We start from the raw sequence: 25,687 nt of genomic DNA, 5'->3' as shown, positions 1-25,687 counted from the left end.
ATAGTAGATAGTTAACATCTCTTAGCCTCAGTTTCCTAACTTTAAAATTGAGATAATTCAGTTCAACTTTTGGGGTTGTTATGAGGATTAAATGAGATGAGATTTGGAAAAGTGAGCTTCAGTTTGCTGTCTGTGTCTTTTGTACAGTTTCCTGCTTTAGGTCCTATTTCTGCAACATGTTAAATAAGTTCACGTTTAAATTTACTAGTGTTGGGTAAGCTGGGACGAAGTGAAAGACTGGCAAGGACATATATACACTACCAGATGTAAAATAGATAGCTAGTGGGAAGCAGCCGCGTAGCACAGGGAGATCGGCTCGGTGCTTTGTGACCACCTAGAGGGGTGGGTTAGGGAGGGTGGGAGGGAGACGCACGAGGGAGGAGATATGGGGATATATGTATATGTATAGCTGATTCACTTTGTTATAAAGCAGAAACCAACACACCATTGTAAAGCAGTTATACTCCAAGAAAGATGTTAAAAAAAATGTACTAGTGTTGTTTGAAAGTGCAATAATCCTTCCAATTTGGCAGTACATTTAGGATATTAATTTTCAGGCTGGCAGGTTTATGGTGGTTATGCTGCTATGTTGTGTCTCACTGTGTAAAGTGAAGGAACTTTAAAATATTTACTTGATCATAAAAGTGTGTCTCCTGGGACTAAGGACATCAATGAATAAGACATCTAAGTGTAAAAGTGCGATACGTACTCAGCTTGACTTTTGCCATCATTATTTTTGTACCGTCGTTAATCTGTACGTAAAATGCTGTCATTCTCTTCCCTTAACTTGCAACTCTTTCAGAAGCCCCTTTGAAACGTAGCCCTCAATAGATTTGTCAGCTAGTCCCCATAGCTTCTGCCCGTTTGTTTAGACTCTACTTAAATGTTACTTACTAGTGTCTATGGGTTGCTGGAGCCACCAACTGAAATCTAAGGAGGGTGAAGGTGGGGACTCTCTTAGTAACGGCATGAGGCACCGATGGCTGTTCATCCATTATCATAGTTTCCGCATCAGCACTTGCTGGTACCTGTTTCAGCAGCTTCTTCCTATTCCTCTTTCCTGTTTTCAGGCTGCTGTCTACATTCTACAAACTCATTGGCACTTCAGTTCCATCCCTGTTAACTATTTCCATCCTTGATTTCTATGCTCCTAATTGAACCTTCCTGTTTATTTATTTATTTATTTATTTATTTGCCTGCGCTGGGTCTTCATTGTTGCTCGTGGGCTTTCTCTTATTGCAGTGAGCGGGGGCTACTCTTCACTGTGGTGCGCGGGCTTCTCATTGCGGTGGCTTCTCTTGTTGTGGAGCACGGGCTGTAGGTATGCGGGCTTCAGTAGTTGCGGCGTGTGGGCTCAGTAGTTGTGGCTCCTGGGCTCTAGAGTGCAGGCTCAGTAGTTGTGGCGCACGGGGTTTGCTGTTCCGCGGCACGTGGGATCTTCCCGGACCAGGGCTTGAACCCGTGTCTCACGCGTTGGCAGGCGGATTCTTAACCACTGCACCACCAGGGAAGTCCCCTGTTTTTATTTTTGAAGGCTCTAAATCTCCTGAACCATTTTAAACAATGTGTAATGTACTAAGCTTGAAATCTCACTCAATAATAGCTTTTTCCAGAATAGTTTAAGGAAGAACAGACTTTCAATGTTTGTAGACATGGGGAGAAGGAAAGATTCAGGAAAGGTAAATGAAACAGGAAGAGGCCACGGGAAAGATGAGCACATGTGGAGGAACTGGCCTTCAAAAAAGAGAAAGGATACAAGTTCTGACACAAAAGGGAAGGCAGAGAGCAGATGCACAGAGCACTTTTCAGGAGGTAACAGATGGGGTGAGACAGCAAAGTTCACAGAGATTCCAAATAATCTTCACAGTCTCCTCATTAAAGGAAGAAAAAGTTGTAGTGAGAATTTTGTGGAGTAATGAAAATTTTTTTGGAACAGTTATCCTTGAAAATGTGAAAAGGTGTTCACCAAAAATGAATGAAAGTGGAGTTAGTATTAGTAAAGCGTGGGCTAAACTCAGAGCAGATTCAAGTACAAAGTTTTATGACTTTCAAAACACACAGACTGCAGCCTGATAAAATAGTCTGTGGGGTGCAAGGAAGCATGGATCCAGTGAGAAAACAAATGCCACCAACAAACAAGGTGTACTCAGAATTCCTCCTCATGATTGTGTAGGGCAGTGTTTGCCTCTAACTCAACCAGCTTTTTTGTAAGCATCCGTCAGTCAGGACCAAGGAAAACCACTTCTTATATAATTTATTACATGTATCATTTTCAGTTTTAACTCATTGTTAATATAGCCCCATAAAAGGAAGTAACTGATTTCTGTTTTTAAATCTTGTGATGTTCAAAAACTACCAAATGTAAAACAGATAGCTAGTGGGAAGCAGCAGCATAGCACAGGGAGATCAGCTCGGTGCTTTGCGATGACCTAGAGGGATGGAATCGGGAGGGTGGGAGGGAGATGCAAGAGGGAGGGGATATGGGGATATATGTATGCAAATGGCTGACTCACTTCGTTGTTCAACAGAAACTAACACAGTATTGTGAAGCAATTATACGCCAATAAAGATGTATTAAAAAATAATAGCTTTTTCCTTTTAATATGAGCCCACTTTCAATGTGATTCCACTTTCCATTTTGGATCACTGTATATAATCCTCTTATAACCTTTTTTTTGGAAATTGCAGATGGAAATTGTAAATATTGTACAAATGGCTTTTATAAATAAATTTCTCAAAATTCAGTCTATGATTTGACAAAACCAAGACTCTAGCCTCCTTAAAATAAGCTTAAAAAATTACTTGGCTAGTAAAAGTTGTTATTCATGTTGTTTATAGCTTGTGTAACAGACAACTGTGTTGGACAGGAAACAGCTCAATTCTTTATTGGGCTACAGAATAAAAGTATTATTGCTATAGACTGAATGTTTGTATCTCTATAAAATTCCTGTGTTGAAACCTAATCCTCAGCAGATGGTATTTGGAGGTGGGACTTTGGGAGGTGATTAGGTTGTGAGGGTGCAGCCCTTATGAATGGAATTAGTGCCTTTACTGATGGGACCCCAGAGAGCTCCCTTACCCCCTCTGCCATGTAAGGACACAGTGAAAAGACAGCTGTCCATGAACCAGGAAACTGGCCCTCCCCAGACACTGAATCTGCTGGCTCCCTGGACTTCCCATTATTTTAGACTTCCCAGCCTCTGCAACTGTGAGAAATAACTTTATGTTGTTAATAAGCCACTTAGTCTATGGCATTTTGTTATAACAGCCCATATGGACTAAGAGAATTATTATATAACAAAGAGAATTCAATGTGTGGTATATTTGGATGTATAATTTGTGCTAACATAGTAATTTATTTTCTATTACCTGTAATGGAAGACTTTCTGCACTGGATTTTTGGACAATGACCAGCTGAAGAAAGAAGAGAAAAATCAACCTCCAACATAGAGCTGGAAGGCGAAAGACAAAATGTTTATATCAGTAGAGTGTTTTGCAAGAAAACATTATAATCTTTTTTATTGTCCATTTTCTCGAAATCTTACTGCTGTTCACATTCAGGTTGACCATGTATTCCCTACAGTTGACTATTCTAACTTTGTTTCTATTTTTTGTGACTGTGGAGTTTTCACATATAGTGTTGTGAATTTGATTACTTTATAAGTAATTTATGGCTATTTTCCAAGAATACATAAGGAACACAATATTGTTTTAAAAAATATGCCATTCAGATGTGCCAGTACAATTCATCCAAGGGAAGCACCTAAGGCCTGCTAGTTAAGATAATTTGATATAACTCCAGTTTCTATAGCACTGAGAAAGAAGTTATTAGAATGTTTTATGTGTTTTTAAATGTGTGTATGTGTGTGTTTTTCTTTTGGTGGTTTGTAACTAAGACTTGTATCCTGTTAACATGAAAGTCGCCAAGGACAGAATATAGAATTATGCACCACTTTCTCTTTCTCCGTAATGTTTATTCACACTTTTCGCAGTGCAGTTCAGACATCCTTGTTGGTGCTTTTAAGTTGCTTATATTTGTAATAATCCCTCCACTTGACCATTTCATAAAATCTTTCACATACCCCTTGAGAAACTATAGTATATCAAAAGACTAGAAGATGCTTCTAGTCTTAATTAATCTGCCCATATTATGAATTTTCAACACTGTTTTTCTGATATGGTTTAGATCATCACTTTATTAATACTTAAAAGGATGATGTTGCAAACTTCAGAGTAGAAATACATAATTAGTGCAATTCTGTTTAGAGCTTTTGAAAGCTTGTATGAAACTTTACTGTTGATTATTACTGATGGCACTGGGCTTAGTGTTGCAATACTAAGAAATAATAAGGTCATCTACCCAGGAAATTTTAAAAGGATTAATAAGGAATGACAAATACAAATTTCTGAATATTGTTCATCTGAATAAGAACAGAAATTGGAAAGTAATTTTTATCATCTTTGGCCCTGTCCTTGAACTTCTATCTGTTTAATGGAAATGTTAGGGTGAATAAGGTCAGCCTGTTTAGAAACATCTCAAACTTGTTTGACTTTTGGTTCAAGGCAGTCATCTGCTTTTCCAGCTAAAGAAAGTAGAAGAGACTGTTGACCATCAAATTTAAATGTTACCTACTTCTATTTCCACCAGAGAGAATTAGGATGAACATATCTAGCTATACGTGTTCCTGCAAGGGCAGTTTAAGATGATTGCATCAGCATTCTCAGTGGTTTTCCCAATTCCAGCCTTCCTTCTCCTCTAATCCTCTCTCTGCAGGTGAAACGATCTATTTATTTCTTTCAAAGAGAAATATTTTTGGAAAAAGGTATAGAAAAAGTTAAAAGAAGATATTAGCCTTTCGTATTTCCACTGTTCAGAACTAAACAGCATGAGTATCTTGTCATATTTGCTTCCACTTTTTTAATTTGCTTAAACAAAATCACTGTCTTGTTTTTACAAAAAGAAATACGATACATGTGATTGTGAAGAATAAAAATAAATACAGTAAAGTACTGTACCAGTGAGGTTTCAGTGCAGGAAACAAAACATTCTAGGTATTTTAAACAGAAAGGGATTTAATTCAGGGAGTTGGGTCCTTACAAAAATCCCCGAGAGGCTGGATGAGTAAAAAATAGAGGCGACCACTGGACTGTAAGTGTTTCGGTGCCATCAGGGGTCCGGAGGCTGCTGTTACTACTAGAAGCACCTCTGCCACTGCCGCAGCTGTCTTATACCTACGAGTCCTTTCGAGAATGGCGCACGGGTTTTTTTTTTTAACTTCTTTTTAGGTTTGGGAATGTCTGCCTGTTGTCTTTTTACATGAATCACTTGGCAGAATATAAGTCCCATTTTCCTTCCCTTCAAATTTTGTTCCATTGTCTTCGACTTCTGTATTGTGGAAAAAATCTGAGAGCAGCCTGATTTCCTCACATTGCTTTTTCTATCTGGATGTCTGAATAATTCTTTCTTTATCCTTGAAGTTAAATTATGTAATGTCTTAGTTTTCCCTATACCCAAATAGAAAAATTATGTTTCTGTTTAAACACTGTTATTTAGATTTCTTTATCCTCACCTATTGGTGTCCTTTTCCTTTACGCTTTTTTTTTTTTTTTTTTTTTTTTTTTGCGGTACGCGGGCCTCTCACCGCCGCGGAGCACAGGCTCCGGATGCGCAGGCCCAGCGACCATGGCCCACGGGCCCAGCCGCCCCGCGGCACGCGGGATCCTCCCGGACCAGGGCACGAACCCGCGTCTCCTGCATCGGCAGGCGGACTCTCAACCACTGCGCCACCGGGGAAGCCTCCTTTACGCTTTTTGACGTGGTGCATTCCACAGAATAGCTCATGTTTTTCAGACCAAATGGAAGAGTATTAGGGAAGGCATTTAATTTTCCAGTTCTAGATCTAGTCTGTACCTTATGTCTGTACTTTATGAGATGCTGAGTTTTCTGCCATACAGATATGTGAGTACTTGTTGAATGGGTTGGGTTTCTGTCCTCTGCGATAGAAGATCGGACTAGGCGGCCAGTGACCCTTCCAGTTCTGATATTCCTCAATTAGTATTTTGTGACTTCCAGTATCAGCCTGTAACCAGGCAATATTCTGGTGGAATCCTTTGCTAATTATGCTTGCTGTAATGAAAATGAATGAACTAGTTCCAATTCTTGATAATCTTTTGAAAACTAGCTTCTGAACCAACTCACCTTTTAGAAATCTTTCTCTAAGACTTTTAGATTCTAGGAAGGCCACTGAACTTGCCTACTGTAAATGTCAGGTCTGCAATATTAAGTTATAACAGAATCCTTCATGTCTATTATTATTTTTTTTTTTTGTGGTATGCGGGCCTCTCACTGTTGTGGCCTCTCTCCTTGCGGAGCACAGGCTCTGGACGCGCAGGCTCAGCGTCCATGGCTCATGGGCCCAGCCGCTCCGTGGCATGTGGGATCTTCCCGGACCGGGGCATGAACCCGTGTCCCCTGCATCGGCAGGCGGACTCTCAACCACTGCGCCACCAGAGAAGCCCCTTCATGTCTATTTTTTTTTTCTTGCCCTACATATTTTTCTTGACATCTGAAAGCTCCAGATTTCTGAGCATTTTTCATTAAGTATACCCATTTTAGTTATTATTTAAATTCCCCTCAGAAAATTTTATCCCCAAGATGCTTATCTAAATTTTATAGACTGTAGCTTCCATATAAAATTTTGCTTCGGGGAGAGAAAAAAAAAGATTTCTCGAATTTAACAGTTTAGAACCATGAATCTAGTTCATATATCTTTACAGTTGAGAAAACCAAGAATCAGAGAAGTAACTAAGAATTAAGTCCTGGCAGTAAGTCACAGAGCCGGACTCCTAATTTTTATGCTGCTTCACTCACGCAGTGCTGGGAAAACAAAAACTCGGATCATTCTTCATTCCACATTTATCATCTTATATACATATTTTAAAATGCTGTAGCATTTTGGGGGACAGTTATTTGGTATTTGCCAACTGGATTTTCTAATTTCATCATTTTCTATATTTATTAGTTGCTATTTTACTGAGGAAATGTTTTCTATTCTCTCCATTTATTTTTCAATTTATTTTTTGCACACATCAGTATGGACTTACGACTTTCTATTTTACTCAGTGGGTTATAAGCCACTGATGCTCCCCACAGGGCTGTATAGAGACAGACCTTCATCACCCTGCTTGACCTCCAATAGCTCCTACTTGCCCGCCTTGCTCTGCCCCACCTGCTGGGCTTTTGAACTGAATTAGTAAAGAAGGAAAGGAAAACATATTTTTTTATTGGTAGAAATAATAGTAAAAAGTAAAGCTGTCATTTGTAATGTTTTTCTAGACCTTTCAACTATATTTTTAGTGACCTTTATGTTCTTAGGATTTTCATATCCCTTAATATTTTTTTCCTGTGTTGTTTGCCTTATTATCTGAAATGATGTTTACCCATCAATTTCCATTTTATTATTATAGGGTTTTTCCTCAATGTTAATACCTTTCAGAGGCAAAGGCTCAAGTTTAATATTTTAGTTTATAGTGTGTTTTTGTTGGATGTCATGCATCATTCGATCTTATTGCTTGTCCTGTAGTAGAATTAATGTGTGTAAAATAATTCTGGCTTGTTCCAAGTAGTCACATTAGTATTTTCAAAGCATCATTTTTACCAGGTTCTAGAATGCTGTTTGTTTAATTTTTTAAGAGATATCCAAGTTGTTGGAGGAGGTAGTGTCCCCCCCCCCATAGGCATCAATAATATTCCATATTCCTCTTTACTCTACAAGTTGTATTATTAATTTATATTTGTTTTCCGACTAGAATCCCCAGCCTTTGCTTGTTTGGTTTAAATATCTCTGGGGCCCAGCATAGGACTTGGTGCAAGTCTTTTGAAATGAATTGAAGAGTGTGAAAATGAGCCATCAGTTCTAGATCTTTGGGATAATGGAGAGTTGAGAGGATTTATGCCAGAGGCTCTGGCTGCCCAGACTCTTCCTATTTTTGGTCTAGGAAAAAAGCCTAGAAATGTCTGCATTAGCTAGACTAGTACTAGATAAGATCATGGGAATTTTTTTAAAGTTAATGAATTTAAATTAGGATCTTAGTAAGCATGCTGCCAGTTGTCAGCATCTTAAAATGTTTGAGAAGCAAAAAAAAAAAAAAAAAAGAAAAGATTAAAAAGATTTGCTTTTTGCTTCAAGGAACTTGAGACTTGAAGGGGGCAGTGAAACCAGTACGTAGTGATGTGACACTTGTGAGGTCACTGAAATTCTTTTTTCCATTTGTAAACCAGTGACGTGCCGTCCTCTCTTTCTGTTTTATTCAGCTGTGAGATTCAAATGGAGACACGTTAAAAACCATAAAGAGTTACAGAATGCAAGGCTGTGTTATTTTACCATTCAGAATGCAGGGAGTACAGTCTTCCCTAGGTATCCAGGGAATTGGTTCCAGCGCCCTCATACCAAAATTCATGGACACTCAAGTCCCTTATATAAACTGGCAGAGTACAGTTGGCTGTCGGTATACACAGGATTGGCATCGCAGATACAGTGGGCTGACTGTACCCGGTGCTCCTGGGATTCACAGCTGCCACCTCACCTGGCGCTGCAGCTGCCAGCCCGGCAGGGGGCGCCCTGCCTGCCCCAGACACTTGCCGGAGGTTGGGAAACCCAACCCAACAGGGGTAGGGATAGGGCCCAGCCCTCTCCCTTATGGGATGCTCTGTGGTGTCTGTTGCTTCCCGGACGCACTGGTTGCGAATTCATGGCTGGCCCACCTATCCACCCGCTTCTCTTTGGTGACCCCTTTTGCTTTCCTCGTGTTATCCTTTATCTCCTCTTAATGCCTGGGACTCAGTTTTCTCGGGCACCCGAGCTAGGACAGATGGCTTTCTCTGTCTTTAAAAGCGTAAAAGAAATACTGAAAATGAAACAAGCCCCCTTCCCCCAAATAAATGAACAAATAAAAAATTGAAAAAGAAAAAAATACCCCAGAAGCCAACATATTTTCTCAAGAATTATACAAAATAAGAAATAAAAGTGAGCTTGGTGTTATACCCAGTTTTAAGTGCAGGAGGCACATGGAGAGGGGCAGCTGGGGATTCCAAGTAGAAGTGGTGACCACAGCAATAGGATCAAATATGAGAGCAGATTAAGGTGAATAGTAGAATAATAGAAACTGGTGACCAGACTTAAATAACAATCTTTACATAGTGATACAAGAACTCCTAGTCATTGATATTTATGTAAATATATTAAATATTTAATATAAAGAACATAGACATTTATACATATGTGTACTTTATGTGTTTATGAATATTTGCACCATAAAGTGACCTAAGACAAAAATTTTTTGAATTGTTTATTCACAGGTATCTCTTGGAAGTTCTTTGCTGTTCATCTTATTGCTTTCCAAACAGAAATAGTACAATCTGTTCTTTTTTTCTTCGCTACTACATTGTAGGAAATGATCCCATCTGCTATTCAGTGTTGTATATAAGAGTGCTTGTGTGTTTTTAGTTTAGGTGTAAATATTTAAAACTACCAGGATTTTTTTTCAGGAAGTTATTCACAATAGCCTCATTCATCTTAAAGAGCTTTACTATTTCAAAAAATTGATAGTAATGGTAACTTTACATAAACATAATAAAGTGTGGGTTACCTTAATGTAATATTTAAGCTTTAGCTCAGTAGAGCGCTGCCTATGTTCTTTTCATCCTGAACTAATATTAAAATAGCCTCTGTGGTTATATTTGATGCAACCAATACAGGCTTAGAGTGCAATTTTATATAGTTATCCTTGTAGGCTGTAGAGGGGTAGCTAAGGATTCGATTTTTGTTTTTTCCAGATTAGTAGCTTAAGCATGCTAGATTTTAGTTTTCTGCAATATACTTATAATAATTTGGGTTGTCAGTGTCCTGACAAAATTACAAGGACTTTATAACTGCCTAGGTTCTGAATGTAACAGAGAAGTATAGCAAATTTGGTAAAACAGCTGGTAGTGGTCAAATTAATCCTGCTATATTAAGCCAGTGAAAAATTTCATAATGCCTATTCTCTGTTTATATAAAATAAACTTTAATCCCATAAATGGATATTGTGTATGCACCCTGGATTTCTGTTTACTATTCTTCTTGCTCATGGTACTTTATGTTGCTATTTTTATCCCTGCTTTGAAATAACTAGCAGTCATCCATTTTGAGCTACTGATCCACTTAATGAATTGAGAATATGATGCAACATAAGAAAAAATGCAAATTTAAGTTATATTAATGTAAAATTATAAAAATGTTAGCTGAGGCATGCTGGATCATCAACTAAATAATAGCTTTGGTGCACTGACCAACACTATGTTGATAGGACATAGGGAACCTTTGAGAATATAATAACTGTAAATCATAATATTTCATTTCATATTTGTAAAATGTCTGTAAATAAAATAGTTTCAAAGATTCCCCTCCCCTCCCTCCCTCCCTCCCTCCAACTCCCACAAAATAATGGCAATCCTGCCTTCGTAAACTGCCCAGGATGGTCATGGCTGCATGGAATACACTTTAAGATACATCGATGTAAGGGGAAAGGTACAGTGATTGTGATTTGGAGTTTGTGGCAGTAGGTGGTTTGAAAGCTCTGATAGTTCTCAAAATAGACGCAATGAGGCTGCTATGATGTAGCAGACGTACTTCTTGAAATGTTAAAAGGTGGTAGTTTTGCAGCAGAGCTTGTCTTTTATGTGGATGGAATGGATTGTTTTGGGAAAAAACGTAAAGTAGAACAGAAAAAACAATGCTAGGATTTAAGGCTCTGAAACATAGTCCTATGCTTTTTTTTTTTTTTTTTTGAGGCTAGTGTAGGCAGAGTTTTTAAATTGAAATATGAGTTTTTAAAAATTATTTCAACTCTTGGAAGATCCAGGTATATTTAAAGTTCATAATCTGAGTTCGCTCTTTCCTCTGTGAATTTCTGTAGCACTTAAGAAGTACCTTTCCAAAGATATTTACTACATAGTGATGTGTTTGTGTGATGTCTGTATTTTTAGCTCACTTATTATTAGACTTTAATTTTCTTCTAAGAGCAGTAAGAATAGAGATCTTTCAGGCATTTCTGTAAACATCCAAAAGAATCGAAAGCAGTGTCTCAAAAAGATATGTACACCCATGTTCACAGCAGTGTTATTCACAATAGCCAAAAGATGGAAACATTCCAAAGGCTAAGGGATGAATGTATAAACAAAATGTGTTAAATATTATATATATATAAAATGGAAAATTATTCAGCCATAATAAGGAAGGAAATCCTGATACATGTTACGACGTGCGTAAACCTTGAGGACGTTATGCTAGATGAACTAAGCCAGTCACAAAGAGGAAAAATTCTGTATGATTCCACTTATATGAGCTACCTACAGTTCTTAAATTCATAGAGACAGAAAGTAGAGTGGTGGTTGCCAGGGACTGAGGGTATGGGAGAATGGAGAGTTGTTTAACGGATATAGAGTTTATGTTTTGCAGGATGTAAAGAGTTCTGGAGATTGGTTGCACAGTAATGTGAGTGTAGCAGACATTACTGAACTGTACACTTAAAGATGGTTAAGATGGTCAGTTTTGTGTTATGTGTATTTTACGACAATTTAGAAAAGCTTGCAGAAACTATATAAAGGTGATTGTTAAAATAGCGCTCAGCAACAATTGATCGGATTTGGTTACACTTCTAGATTTTAAGAAGCTTTAAGAAGCAAACTGTGACTCAGATTTGTAATACGACATTCATCTTTAAAGATACATTTTTTCAGTCATGAATTAGAAAGCAGAATTTAGTGTGGGTCTGTGAAAAGCACCACAGAGTTCACAGAGATTTGTCCTGGTATCTCTGTAGTAATGCTTTGTTTGAATTTTCATGCTTCATAAAGCGTTTATATTTTTCCTGTTTCTCACTGACATAGATTTGTGTAATGAAATGACTGTTATCCGTCGGGTAGAGTTAAGAGACAAGTGTGCAACAGTGTGCCATTTAAGAATCTTATTCAAAAAGGAGATTCAAACAACAAGGTCCTACTGTACAGCCCAGGGAACTATATTCAATATCCTGTGATAAACCATAATGGAAAAGAATATCAAAAAAAGAATGTCTGCATGTGCATAACTGAGTCACTTTGCTATACAGCAGAGATTGGCACAGCACTGTAAATCAACTCTACTTCAATTAAAAAAAAGAAACGTCTTTATAAAAAAAATAAATCTAAAAAAAGATTCAATTAGATTTATTTAGAAATTTTATGATTTAAATATATATATATTTTTTGCGGTACGCAGACCTCTCACTGTTGTGGCCTCTCCCATTGCGGAGCCCAGGCTCCAGATGCGCAGGCTCAGCGGCCATGGCTCACGGGCCCAGCCGCTCCGTGGCATGTGGGATCTTCCCGGACCGGGGCACGAACCCGCGTCCCCTGCATCGGCAGGCGGACTCTCAATCACTGCACCACCAGGGAAGCCCTGTTGTTTGTTATTTTCTTAAGAGTTGAAACTTTTTATTTTATGAATAATTTTATTTTGACTTATGCAAATTCAGTAGTTTAAGGTCATGACAAGTCATTTTTGAGAAACTTCAAATTCAGTTCAGATCCCATTTATGTGGTAAGTTTTCCACAATCACTCCAGACTTGCTTACTCTATCCCACCAGTGAATTTCAGTAACTCTAATTTAATAATGTAATACATTGCACATTCTCCTATGCTTACTGGGATTTGCAAGATGATTAAAGTTGCCAAACCACTGGGAGAGAATGTTCTGGTTGCCTGACTGAGCACTCTCGAGGAGGAGGTATCATTTGAGGTGGAGTGGGGAAAACCACAGGAGAAAGGAGAGTTGTGTAGAGATTATACAGAGACAGATGATGCATCTGAGCATGTGGAAGGAGAGGGTCCCGGGCAGGTGGGTTTCCATGTCCGAAGGTGATTCTGTTTTTCAGTCACACTAGGTTGATGGCTTGACTGGGTTTAGAATTCTGGTTTGGAAATTATTTTTTCCCTCAGAACATTGAAGGCATTGCTCCACTATCCTCTAGTTTCCAGAACAGAGAAATTCTTTTACAATCTGGACTTTCGGTGCTTTGTATATAGCTTTTTCCCCATTCACTTTGGAAGCTTGAAGGATCTTCTGTTTTCCAAGGGAATCTGAAACTTCATAGCAATATTCATGTGGGTTTATTTTCATCCACCGTGTGGGCTTTTCTTTACACCCTTTCAGTCTTCAGTTCTGGGAAACTGGCTTGAATGATCTCTTCCGTTGTGTTTTCTCTGTTCTTTCTTTTTGGAATCGTTATTATGTGAATGTTGGACCTTCTCCACTCATCATCTCATTTTCCTATTCCCCTCCCCTCCCCCCTTTTCCATCTTCTCGGTTTTTTTGTTCTGTTTTCTCGAAGATGTTCTCAACTTTATTTTCCAGCTCTTTTATTACATTTTCCTGTCTTTAGCTAGCTAGACGCATATCCACGTATATATGTATGTACGTGTGTGTGTATTTGTATGTGGAGGTGGAGGCTTGGGGAGGAGCTTGAGAGAGAGAGAGAGAGGGAGAGAGGGAACGAACCTTGAAGCTGAGTGGATTCTGTGTGTGTGTGTGTGTGTGTGTGTGTGTGTGTGCGCGCAGGCGGGTAGAGGCTTGTCATGGTATAATCAGGTTGGCCATTTTGTTGGTGGCCTCTGATACCATTATCTTTAAGTCTTCTCTTCACTTTGTCAGATCCCCCCAAGAAGACTCTTCCACTGGAAAGTTGTAGTCCTGGCTGCCAGCATCCATTGAGGAAAGAGTCTTTTGTGTAGTTCTCCTGTTTTTAATGTTATATCCCTGCCTTCAGTTATGCCTGGGCTTCAATTCTAGGCATCCTCTGTGTGATCCTCTCCAGAATAAACCTCCTGTCTTAGTCCAGGTTTGGGGAGGGCAGTTGCTAGGCTGAGGTTGAAGAGATCGAGGGTGGAGGTGTTGGGGGATGCAGGGATGAAAGGGGGTGCTGAGTGATTTTAAACAAGATTTTTCAACCACTTCCTTTTAGCTTCACCTTTATCTGGCATCCAGAGGCACCAGGTGCTGTCAGTTCTTAAGCCATTTGGGGATTGTTCATTCAAGGGGGTTGATTTTCACCTTTTCCTCATTGCTGTCTTACATTGTGCTAAGTACATCCACACTCATCCATCTGCTTTACATTTACAGAATGTTGCAGTTGTTGTCTTCTCTCATTTTGTTTATCTTTGTGGTTTTATGCCTTTTTAGAAATCCCTTTCTGGGATTTTGAAGTATTGAGAATGAGTAGAGCTAAAAGCATGTGTTCAATCAGCCATTTTAAATTGGGAATTTGGGAAGTTAAAACTTCATAGAGGTGGTAAAAGAATGAATATCTTTCTTTTTATTAAAGTATAGTTTATTTACAACGTTGCCTTAGTTTCTGGTGTACAGCAAAGTGATACATATATATTCTTTGTCAGGTTCTTTGCCATTATAGTTTATTATAAGATATGGAATATAGTTCCCTGTGCTATACAGTAGGACCTTGTTGTTTATCTATTTTATATATAGTAGTTTGATCTGCTAATACCAAACTCCTAATTTATCTCTCCCCACCACCCCTTTTCCCCTTCGGTAACCATAAATTTGTTTCCTATATGTGTGAGTCTGTTTCTGCTTTGTAAATAGGTTCATTTGTATCATTTTTTAGATTCCACATGTAAGTGATATAATATGATATTTGTCTTTCTCTGTCTGACTTACTTCACTTCTCTAGGTCCATCGAGTGTTGCTGTAACTGGCAGTATCTCAAGGAATGAATGTCTTAATTTAAAAATTAATACTTAAAAGTTTGCTAGTGTGTAGTGGCCGTTGGACCATATTTTAAGAGCCACTCTTTTTGATGACAACCCCAAAATAGATCAGAAGATTCTTAAGTATATGATTCCTCATGTGTTCACGTTCTTTAAATTCGTAGTGTAATGCTACTCTCTTTGTGATCTAAATATGCGATGAATACTTCAGTAGTATAAATAATTTACTCCTAACTTTTTTTAAAGTAGTATGTGTTTCTGGGACTTCCCTGGTGGCTCAGTGGTTAAGAATCCGCCTGCCAACACAGGGGACACGAGTTCGATCCCTGGTCCAGGAAGATCCCACATGCTGTGAAGCAACTAAGCCCGTGCCACAACTACTGAGCCTGTGCTCTAGAGCCCGCAAGCCACAACTACTGAGCCCATGTGCCACAAGTACTGAAGCCCACACACCTAGAGCCCGAGCTCCAAAACAAGAGAAGCCACTGCAATGAGAAGCCCGCGCACTGCAATGAAGAGTAGCCCCCGCTCGCCGCAACTAGAGAAAGCCCCAGCGCAGCAACAAAGACCCAACAATGAAGGCCCGACACAGCCAAAAATAAATAAATAAATAAATAAAAGTAGTATGTGTTTCTAAAATGAGTTATATTAAAAATCCAATAATTAAATAAATATGTGAGTGCATATATGTGCTAGTGCTGTGTGAGCTATTCTTAAGCTAAAGGCTGTGCTTCTGAGCTACTGTTAATTGAGAAAAGTTAAGTTGTATATATTTAAGGGCACATCCCAGGAGTACACTGAAGTGTGTAAGGGTTTAGCAAAAACTTTTCTCGTTGGAACAATTACAAATTCACAGGGAACATGATGAAATGCTAAATTTTATATTAGTGCTATAGAACGTCACAGTAGAGAGAAATTCTTCTGGGCCAAGATAACGAAAGGATGCTTCATCTCGGCTCGGATAGCCTTCTGTCACAAATGCATGTTTAAAATTGAGCTCTTCATCTTCTCATCCACCCTGATTGACAGAGTGTAGAAGGTTTGTGAGTAACTGTAAAGGTACCCAGTTCACCAGCTCTTTCCTGGCCCATTCCAACCCACAACCTCCCCACTAAGAGCTTGTCCTGCATCACAGCGCTTGGGCCACCCTCTAGTGTCTCTGCTTTCTGTAATGGTAGTACCAATTTTGCCGTCCTCCTCTCTCTCTTCTTTACTCTCTGTATCCCATGTTATCAGTTCTTGCTGATTCTTCCTTTGTAATGTGTCTCCAGTTTGCCCATTCGATTCTAGCATCTCAACCTATTTGTTTAAGTAACTGATATGTGCCAGGGAGTGTGCAAAGTATTGGGGCTGAAGAAAGGCCATCAAGGAGCCTGTACCCCTTCAGGGTACAGAGATATGGACCTTGAAAATTTCAGGAAAAATGTGGGATGTGTTAGGAAAGTGCTTCGCATAGGATCCTATCGGCAGCATGGGAGGTTGGTGTTTACCCACTGGGGGAGAAGGTCTGACACAACAGAGGATGTAATGGGTGTAGTTTAGTGTTTGCTGGAATAGAAGGTGGTGGGTCTGAGGCTGTTTTCACTGCAGGCGAAGCAGCACTAGTAAGCGAGGGCGGAGGCTCAGAAGATATTGAATTCATTCATTCAACAGATATTTATTGAGCATCAACTGTGTGCCAGGCAACTGTTTCACAATTGGATGCAGCAGTGAACAAGACATATAAAAATCATATATAAATATAAATCATGTATCATCATATGAAAAGCATAAGTATAATAAATAAATAGATTGTGCATCATGTTCGAAGGTGATAATTGCGATGGAAAGCCATAAAGCAGAGTGATGGAGCTGGACATCTTGGGCCCTAACCTGTGGCTGAATGATTTTCACACTGTATTCCCCAGAATGCTGGAGGCTGCAGAGGTGCTTCACGGGATCAATAAGCATTTGTTCTGGATTTCATTTTTTTAATATGTTTGAAAACATTTCAAAAACAGTAATGAGAAACAGCATGGGCAAACAAAGTATGTATGAAGTTTTACACATTAGATACCACCAAAGTGTTGACTGGTGCCAATGCAATAGTCATGTTTGGAAAAAGGCCTGGATTTTGAAACAGTTTGGTCGTGTTGTAATATACAATTTTTATTCATATCGTAATATACAATTTTAACCACTTAAACCGAAAGATGAATTTACTTTACTAAAACATCTCACATATACACTGAGAATCCACTACTAAAATTATTTGAAAACCACCTTGTAGAATCCAGTTTGCCTTCCTCTTGGCTTATCAGAGCTACCTTCAGACTTTCTCCTTTCTAATCTCTCTTGCATCCCACTGCTAGAGTTAATTTTCTTTTTTAAAAAAATTTCTTTAAAATTATTTTTTTAAATTTTTGGCTGCACCGGGTCTTCATTGCTGCGCGCGGGCTTCCTCTAGTTGCGGCGAGCAGGGGCTGCTCTTCATTGCGGTGCGTGGGCTTCTCATTGCGGTAGCTTCTCTTGTTGCAGAGCACGGGCTCTAGGCACGCGGGCTTCAGTAGTTGCGGTGTGTGGGCGCGGCAGCTGTGGCTCGCAGGCTCTAGTGCCCAGGCTAAGTAGTTGTGGCGCACGGGCTTAGCTGCTCTGCGGCCTGTGGTATCTTCCCGGACCAGGGCTCGAACCCACGTGCCCTGCATCGACAGGCGGATTCTTAACCACTGCTCCACCAGGGAAGCCCGAGTTAATTTTCTTAAAGCGCTGAAGCTTATAATTAAATGCTTGAAACTCAAACCCTATTGTGGGGGAAAGCAAGACCTTAAGCGCATCTTTGTTTTCTCATCTGTAGGTATCTTCTCTGCTCTAAATTTTTATTTCCATGATTTTTTCCCCAAGCTGTGTCAGTGGTCCTTACGGTCGGTCCATGTCTAGCTTACCCACCCAGTGCCCCCGCCCCGCCCCCAATAATCCCTGCCCTTAGAATGTGCCCTAATCTGCTCATCCTCTTCACTCCTGTCTCCTCCCTTCCCCAAAGCACACACCACTTGCTGATTAATTACTCTTTGCATATATTTATGTTGTTTCCCCAGCCCATTCTGGCCTCTTACTTTAGGCCATTGATTTAAATTATGCACACTCTTTAAAAATAGTCTCCTCGGGGCTTCCCTGGTGGCGCAGTGGTTGAGAGTCCGCCTGCCGATGCAGGGGACACGGGTTCGTGCCCCGGTCCGGGAAGATCCCACATGCCGCGGAGCGGCTGGGCCCGTGAGCCATGGCCGCTGAGCCTGCGCGTCTGGAGCCTGTGCTCCGCAACGGGAGCGGCCACAACAGTGAGAGGCCCGCGTACCGCAAAAGAAAAACAAAAAAAAGTCTCCTAGAACTAATGGTTAAAGAAAAGTTCTTGGAGGAATGTTGGCAGTACCAAATGATGTAACATTAAGGTAGATTGCAAACTGGGAACAAGCCACTTGATTTGTCTAGACTGTGCTGTCCTGCACAATAGCCACCAGCCATGTGTGGCTATTTCAATTAAAATCAATTAAAATTAACAATTAAAAGCTCAGTTTTTCAGTCTCACTAGTACATTTCAGGTGCTCAATAGCCACGTGTCGCGAGTGCTTCTGGGACGGTGCAGATAGAACGTTTCCATCGTTGCAGGATGTTCTATGGGACAGCCCTGGTCTAAGAGGTCACAAGTGACTTTTGAGTTGTGTTTCAGAGACTTCTGGAGGAAAAAAATATATCTACAGATGGTCAGAGGAAATGCCTGACGAAAAAACAGAAGAGATGAGTTTAGACAGTTGGTCCTAGAGATTTGACAGTGGCAAGAGCGAGAGACGTAGGGGAACAAGTAATGGCCAAGTAGAAAGAGGTGTGTGGAAAAAAAGTTGTGAGAAGAGAAGGACTGGATCTGTTCTAGACATTGGAGGAAGAGTAAGTACGAAGAGGTAGACATACTGGATGTTGGGATAAACAAGAGAAACAGGACGTTGGCATGGGTTTCACTCTGTTTCAGTTTTGGGTGACGCCCCAGAAGATTGCAAACCATAGGTGGCAGTGATATCCACATTCCCAAGTAAGATTTGCACCTCTTAGTTCACCACCTTGAAGGTGTGGGCAAGCTTGAAGAGACCAAGACAGGGGCTGAGAGGGCGGGAGGAAATGCGATGCTTCCATTTTCACCTGAGTGAGGGTGTTGGAAGGAGACCACTTGGCTCTCTTTTTTTTTTTTTGCGGTACGCGGGCCTCTCACTGCTGTGGCCTCTCCCGTTGCGGAGCACAGGCTCAGTAGCCATGGCTCACGGGCCCAGCCACTCCGCGGCATGTGGGATCTTCCCGGACCGGGGCGCGAACCCGTGTCCCCTGCATCGGGAGGTGGACTCTCAACCACTGCGCCACCAGAGAAGCCCCACTTGGCTTTCTTGACGTGATCTGTGTGGACACTGGCTCTGGACTAGACGAGTTTAGAGGTCAAATGCTGGAGCTCTACCTGCCTGCCTGGCTTCAGAGCAAAGAGGCTCGGCTGCTCTGGAGCCAGCTGTGCTTTCGCAAATAACAAGGCAGCATGTCCATCAGCAGATGAATGGATAAAGGGTATGTGGTATATGTATACAATGGAATATTGTAAAAAAGAATGAAATGATGCCACTTGCAGCAACATGGATGGACCTAGAGATTATCATACTGAGTGAAGTAAGTCAGAAAGAGAAACACAAATATCGTATGATATCGCTGATATGTGGAGTCTAAAAAATGATGCAAATGAACTTACATACAAAACAGAAATAGACTCACAGACATAGAAAACAAACTTACGGTTACCAAAGGGGGAAGTGGTAAGGGAGGGGGCGAGGAGGGATTAATTAGGAGTCTGGGCTTAACAGACACACAGTACTATATATATATAATAGATGAACAACAAGAACCTACTGTATAGCACAGGGAGCTGTACTCAATATCCCGCAATAACCTGTAGGGGAAAAGAATAAAAAAATAGGTATATATGTATGTATAACTGAACCACTTTGCTGTACACCTGAAACTAACACAACATTGTAAGTCAACTATACTTCAGTAAAAAACAAACAAAACAAAACAAAAAACAAGGCAGCAGGGTTTGTTTTCCACGGACCAGGAGAAGGCCTGGTGCGTGATCTTTTAAATTAAGAGTGGCCCTACTCAAGAGCCTTTTCTACCAGGGACAGTGTGACCTTTGCAGTACAGGCTAGAGGTGTGCCCATCAGACGCAGAGGCTGGAGGGTGGGCAGGCATTCTGAGTGATCACCTGAAGAGGCTTTGCTTGAGCCCAAACTAGGGGGAGCTGCACAAGGACGTTTCCAGAAGGAAAATCTTTGCAGAACCCATGAAGAGGCCCCTTTGAGGAGACAGGCACTGTGGGTAGTAAATGGAAGGAAGGAGCTGACATATTCAAGAGAAGAAGGCTTTCCGGAACAGCCTGGACTGGGGAGGGGAGAATCTTGAACTTTGAATAAAGTTTCGAGTTTGGGCTGGACATTTTACTTACTGAAATATAATGGTTTTTGTGACTACAGGTGACCAGAGAACTTTGAATTTTTGTGAATGACTGGCAAAGCTTTGGAATGGATTTCATCCATGACGGGGAAGGCATAGGCTTCTGACTGGATTAAAGGTGCAGTGGATGAAGGACACAGTTTTTGCTGCTTGCACTCCAGGGAGCCTTATTTATTTGGGGTAATGGCTATACTGATTTAGGAGTTTGATGAGAGTACAGAATGTTTAGAAAAGCTTTTAAGAGACTGTGTTGAGAATTAATCAGAAGTAAGCGAAAGGATAATAACCTGCGATGTGCTCCGTTGAAGAGAAACAACAGGGATTAATGGATCAGGCAAGTGGAATTTTTGCTGCTCTTTCCGTGAGTACTCTGTAGTCTGGGATAAGCAGGAGACTGTTACAGATTTATTTGAGGTTTCTAGTTTTGGAATCTTCAAGCCTCACAGTTTTGTGGATTGCCATTTTGAAGTAAGAGTAAAGCGAATGGAAGACGCCGTTTAACAACAGCTGAGTTCTTTTCTGTTTGTGGTGGTTCCAGTGCCTTTTAAGCCTATTAGGGGGCTAGTAATTAAATATGTTTCTTTCAGCTCATGATTAGGCTGGGGTAGTATATTATTTCTATTTTGTTCTTAGGATTGGTTTATTTATTATGTTTGTTCTATGGGGACTCTCGTTATACTTTATCAGTTAGGTGTCACATCCAGACAGCAGACAGAAAACAGGCTCTCTTTTCTGGTATACCAAAAGCAGTCCCTCGCCACCCCCAGACCTCCACTCACATCTCATTGGCTGGAATTAGGTCTCATCCCACTTCTGAACTAATTACAGATGGCACGGGGAAAGGAATCCTCATAGCAACTTATTAGACTAATTAATATGTACTTGCTAGAGCTAGGAATAGGTTCAGCAACCCCTAAGCATATGACTTGCAGAGAAAGAGTGGGTATCTAATCAGGGTTCTGTGAGGAAGGAGAAAAAGATATTGGATGCTGGGTAGAGTCTTGTACCTGTTCCTAGAATTATATATACTGACTTATTACAGATTAGATGGTAGGAACATAGTATATGTTGACTAACTTGCTGTCACCAAAACCCCAAAATATAGTGGGTTAAATAATATAGAAATGTATTCCTCTCTCATCAGTAACAGTTCAGAGGCATGTGGTCCAGAGCTGGTGGGATGACTCTAACATAGCTCGAATAATAGAGTTGCCAAGTTGTAATAACAAAGAAACCCCCCAAATTCAGAGACTGAGAGAACAAAGAAGTTTCTCTCTTACATCACAGTCCAAGGAAGGTTTCTGAGGTGAGTGAGTATTTCTGCTACATGAGGCCACTCAGGGACCCTGGTTCCTTCTGTGTTGTTTCCTTGCCATCTCCCCAAGGGATTGTCCTTACCTGGGGGTGTCCCTTATGTTCCAGGTTCCAACCAGAAAGCGGAGGAAGAAAACTTGGAGGAGGGAGGCCCATGTATCAAGGCCTAGGCCAGAGGGCACTCATGACCTCTGCTCAAATCCCATGTGCAAGAGCTTAGCCACAGCGTTCATCCAGCTGTGAAGAGTTCGCGTTGTACTCTGTTTGGGGTGCTGTAACAAAATACCGTAGGCTGGGTGGCTTAGAAACAAAAAAACAATTATTCTCACAGTTCTGGAGGTAGGAAGTCCAAGGTCAAGGTGCCAGCAGATTCAGTGTCTGGTGGGAGCCTGCCTCCCAGTTCGTAGATGGCCATCTTCTAGCTGTGTCCTCACATGACAGAAGGGACAAGGGAGCTCTCTGGGGTCTCTCTTATAAGAGCACTTATCCCGTTCATGAGGGTAGAGACCTATTCACATCCCAAAGGCCTCACTTCCTAATACCATCACACTGGGGTTTGGCTTCAACGTATGAACTTCGGGGGGACACAAACATTCAGCACCTGGGAAATGCAGCATCAGTGGGCACATTTCAAGGTTGCCCAAGTCATCACCATTGCCAGCCAGCAGAAACTGGGGAAAATATAGTCCAAACCTAGGCCGAGTGTCTCTAAGGGGATGACACTTGAGTTGCCCCCATCTCTTCTACTCACTTCCCACTGGCCTAAACTTAGTCACATGGCTGCATATAAGGGAGGCCAGGAAATGGAGTTTGTAGCTAGAAGGCCAAGTACCGGGGAAAGGAAGAATGGACTGTGGTAGACCACTAGCTGTTTCTCTCATAAAAGGTTTCTCTCTGATCTACATAGAATCTTTCTATCCTGAGACTGCTTACTTATTAACAAATTTTTATATAATGCCTAAGACCTATAGTCTCCCATCATAACGTTTCCGACTTTAGTTACTTGCCATCTTTCCACCATAGGAAAAACTGATATTAGTAGTAAAGCAGTATTAGTAGAGTCATTATGAAAAAAATTTTTCTGAAGGTGCTTTTCATAAAAAAATATACATGACCTTGGCCTTCTAAAACAATGTGTATAGTTGTGTGCGTGTTCGTATGTGTGCGTAGTTTTTAAACTTTTATAACCTCAGGTTATACATTTGATAAAAGTAAACAGGCATCTTTTTGGAAGTGAGTGGTAAATTTTCTTCCTGTAGCCCATTTGGATTTAGGTTCTGCTACTCTGAGGTGATAACTTACTTTCTCATGTAGGAAATTATTCTTTGAGTGGTCATAGGATGTTGTCCTAAACTTTTATATGTATTCTTTAGCATGCTATTTTCAGACTTTTGGGTTCATACTTACAAACTAGTTTAGTGAGGTTTATAAGTAAATGAGTAGATTATACACACCTTTCATTTCTGGTTAAAATGAAATTAGATGTTGTGAAAACCCTTTCTAGAACCTTAAGTGTGATCTCCAATATACTATTAGCTCCAGGAAGGCAGGCGTTTTTATCTGTTTTGTTTACTGCTCTATCTCCAAGGCTTAGAATAGTTCTTGACATGTAGTAGGCATTCAATATGTGTTAAAAGAATGAAAAGATATGTAAAATACGATATAATTCATGTGTGAATCATAGAACCTGATTGGCACCTCTGAACTTAAGGAATTTGTATTAGGCATCGGAGCGAAGTAGTCTTTGGTTGCCTCACCTTCCAGGGGAAAAGTACAGCAAGCCTTAGAATCTTCCCTGGCTCTGTTTAACCTCAGCAGACAAATTCTATGTGTACACGGAGAACTGTGTACAATAAAGATAACACATATGTGATATGGCCTAACATAGGCATCAAGATGTAGGGATATGTGAATTGAAGAGAGGGAAAAAGAAATGTTCCACTCCAGGCCAAAAACCAAACATTCACTTTTCTCAACACAGCTTTTCTCAAGTGGATTGGAGTTTGAGTAGGATGAGGAAGAAATAAAATAATTTGGATCCTAGAATGACTTTTGGGGGTTAGGGAGATAGGGTTAAACTATCGTCTACAGACCGAGTGGGTAAGTTGATCTGTTTTATGATTCATTTTTTTCTCATACTGTAATTAATATATTTTTCAGAATTCACGTACCACTGATAATATTGAAAATGAGAGATAAGCTTTTTAGAGTAAACATAATCTTAGCACATTGCTCTCCTCTGCGAATCCATTACCTTTTGCAAATTGGGCTCCATGAGGACCGAGCACATGGAATTGCAAATGAGTGAGCTCTACATAGGTGGTGCATTTGGAAAGGAGGGTGTTTAAGCCCAGCAGTTAGAGGTGAGTCAGTGAGGAGGAAAGATCCTGGGGAAAAGCATTCCAGGCCTCTGGAAAGACATGTAAATGTGGGTCCCAAGATAGGAGGGTCCGTGTTTTGTTCAGCAAATGGCAGGTAGACCAGTAAGCCGGGAGCATAAGCTGCAGGACCAGTGAGGCTGGATGCTGCACGTAGAGAGGGGGCTACGAAGTCAAGTAAAGATGTAGACAGTCAAGGGCCTCAGACGCAGGGTTTTTGTTTTACTCTGTGGTTTATGAACAACCAACCACGATTTTGAACAGGGAAGCGACAGGATGAGAGCTGTATCTTAAGGAAACAATTCTGGAGGAGAGGAGTCTAGAGAATTAATTAGCGCGGACTAGATTTCCTTTTATGAACAATAGGGAACGTTTGTTGGATTGTGCTGTTCAGTTGAGGCCTTCGCAGTAAGCCAGCATCCCTGTGAATGAAAAACAACTGCGAGGAAGGTTCCTCATCGTGGGTTTTGTTTGGAGACCTTGAATGTGGTGCCTCTTGAGCTTGTGCTCCTTGGCGGTCAGGGAACATCTGGTGTGCACCTGCTGGGAGAGCCAAGACGCAGAGGTCCTGGGTCCCTCTCTGGGCTCACAAGCCTGGAGAACAAGAGATATTTTGTTCATATTGTCTGGCAAGGTCTTCTTTGTGTTTCGTCCTTTTGTTATCGCCAGCCTTCGGTAAAGACTTGTTTGGGTGTTCTGTCTTGCCCCCATTTTATTATGGGCTATTAAGAGTGGAGCTGTTTTCCACACTCGGGCCAGACTTTAAGGGGAAGCAGTCACTTCCAAATGACGGATGGGTACTGGTGGCAGGCTGGCTGCTGGTCCAGCTCTGTCTCCAGCAGGAGATTCTTCCTGCACTGCTGTTCTTCATTTCTCCATAGGAGAAATCATAGGAGGTGTCTAGGTGAGAAATAACGGAGCTACCAGAATTGGGGCGCGGGCAGCAGGAACAGACAGGAAGACCGTGTTTCAAAATCATTTTGATGGCAAACTAAGGAATTTAGGGGCAAGAGAGAATTAAAGATAGTTCAGAAGTTTGGGGATTATGTGCTTAGGAAAATGCTGCTGCGGCTGCTGACAGATGGGGTCACAGGAAGAGGAGCAGAGCTGCCGTGGGAAGGTGCCGAGTTCGTTTTGAATTCCAGATTGGGTGACTTTTACCCAGTGTTGTGTAGTTATTTCCCAGAAGTTTCAGAATTAGAATCTAGGTTTCCTGGACGAGACAAATGTGTTTTTAAAAATTACGCAAAAACATATATTACATGAAATAAAATATACTTGTTGAGTTTCAGCTGGTGATAGCATCTCCATGGAGCTAGAGTTTAAAAACTGAGAATAAATGGAGAAATTTGTTTTAGGAGATCTGTATCTACTTAGAGGACATAATGGGAGGATAAGTTCACCCAGAGAGATTTGGCAGGTAGGATGTATTTGGAAATAGCCAAGGGGCAGTTTTCTTGAAGAAAGAGTGAAAGCTAGGCATTAAGCCTGAAGAAGATGAAAGAGGCAATAAGAATACTCTACTTTAAAAAAAAAAAAAGGACTTTAAAGGAAGTTTAAAGGAGAGGCAAGCATAGATTGGAATCTGGGACATAATCAAGAGGTGAAACAAGTTTATACTCTTTAAGAGCAGACATGCTGGGGGAAAGAACGGGTGGAGAGGGAACAATCAGA

General features: G+C 40.7%; 1 protein-coding gene across 4 annotated transcripts in view; it reads left to right on the top strand.

Annotated features, from left to right (window-relative positions):
- Nucleotides 1–25,687, top strand: part of DGKH (diacylglycerol kinase eta) — a 173,183-nt gene that overhangs the window by 33,076 nt on the left and 114,420 nt on the right. The window contains exon 1 of one of the 4 annotated variants that reach the window (XM_060288276.1): nt 14,065–14,073. The exons of the other annotated variants lie outside the window; for them this stretch is intronic. The gene's annotated coding sequence lies outside the window, so the exon portion shown is untranslated. Of the gene's footprint in view, nt 1–14,064; nt 14,074–25,687 lie in introns of those variants that run through there. 4 annotated transcript variants of the gene reach the window in all.

This window comes from Globicephala melas, chromosome 18, assembly GCF_963455315.2.
Source record: "Globicephala melas chromosome 18, mGloMel1.2, whole genome shotgun sequence".
NCBI classification, from domain to species: Eukaryota; Metazoa; Chordata; class Mammalia; order Artiodactyla; family Delphinidae; genus Globicephala; species Globicephala melas.
This window is presented reverse-complemented; position numbering and strand designations above follow the sequence as displayed.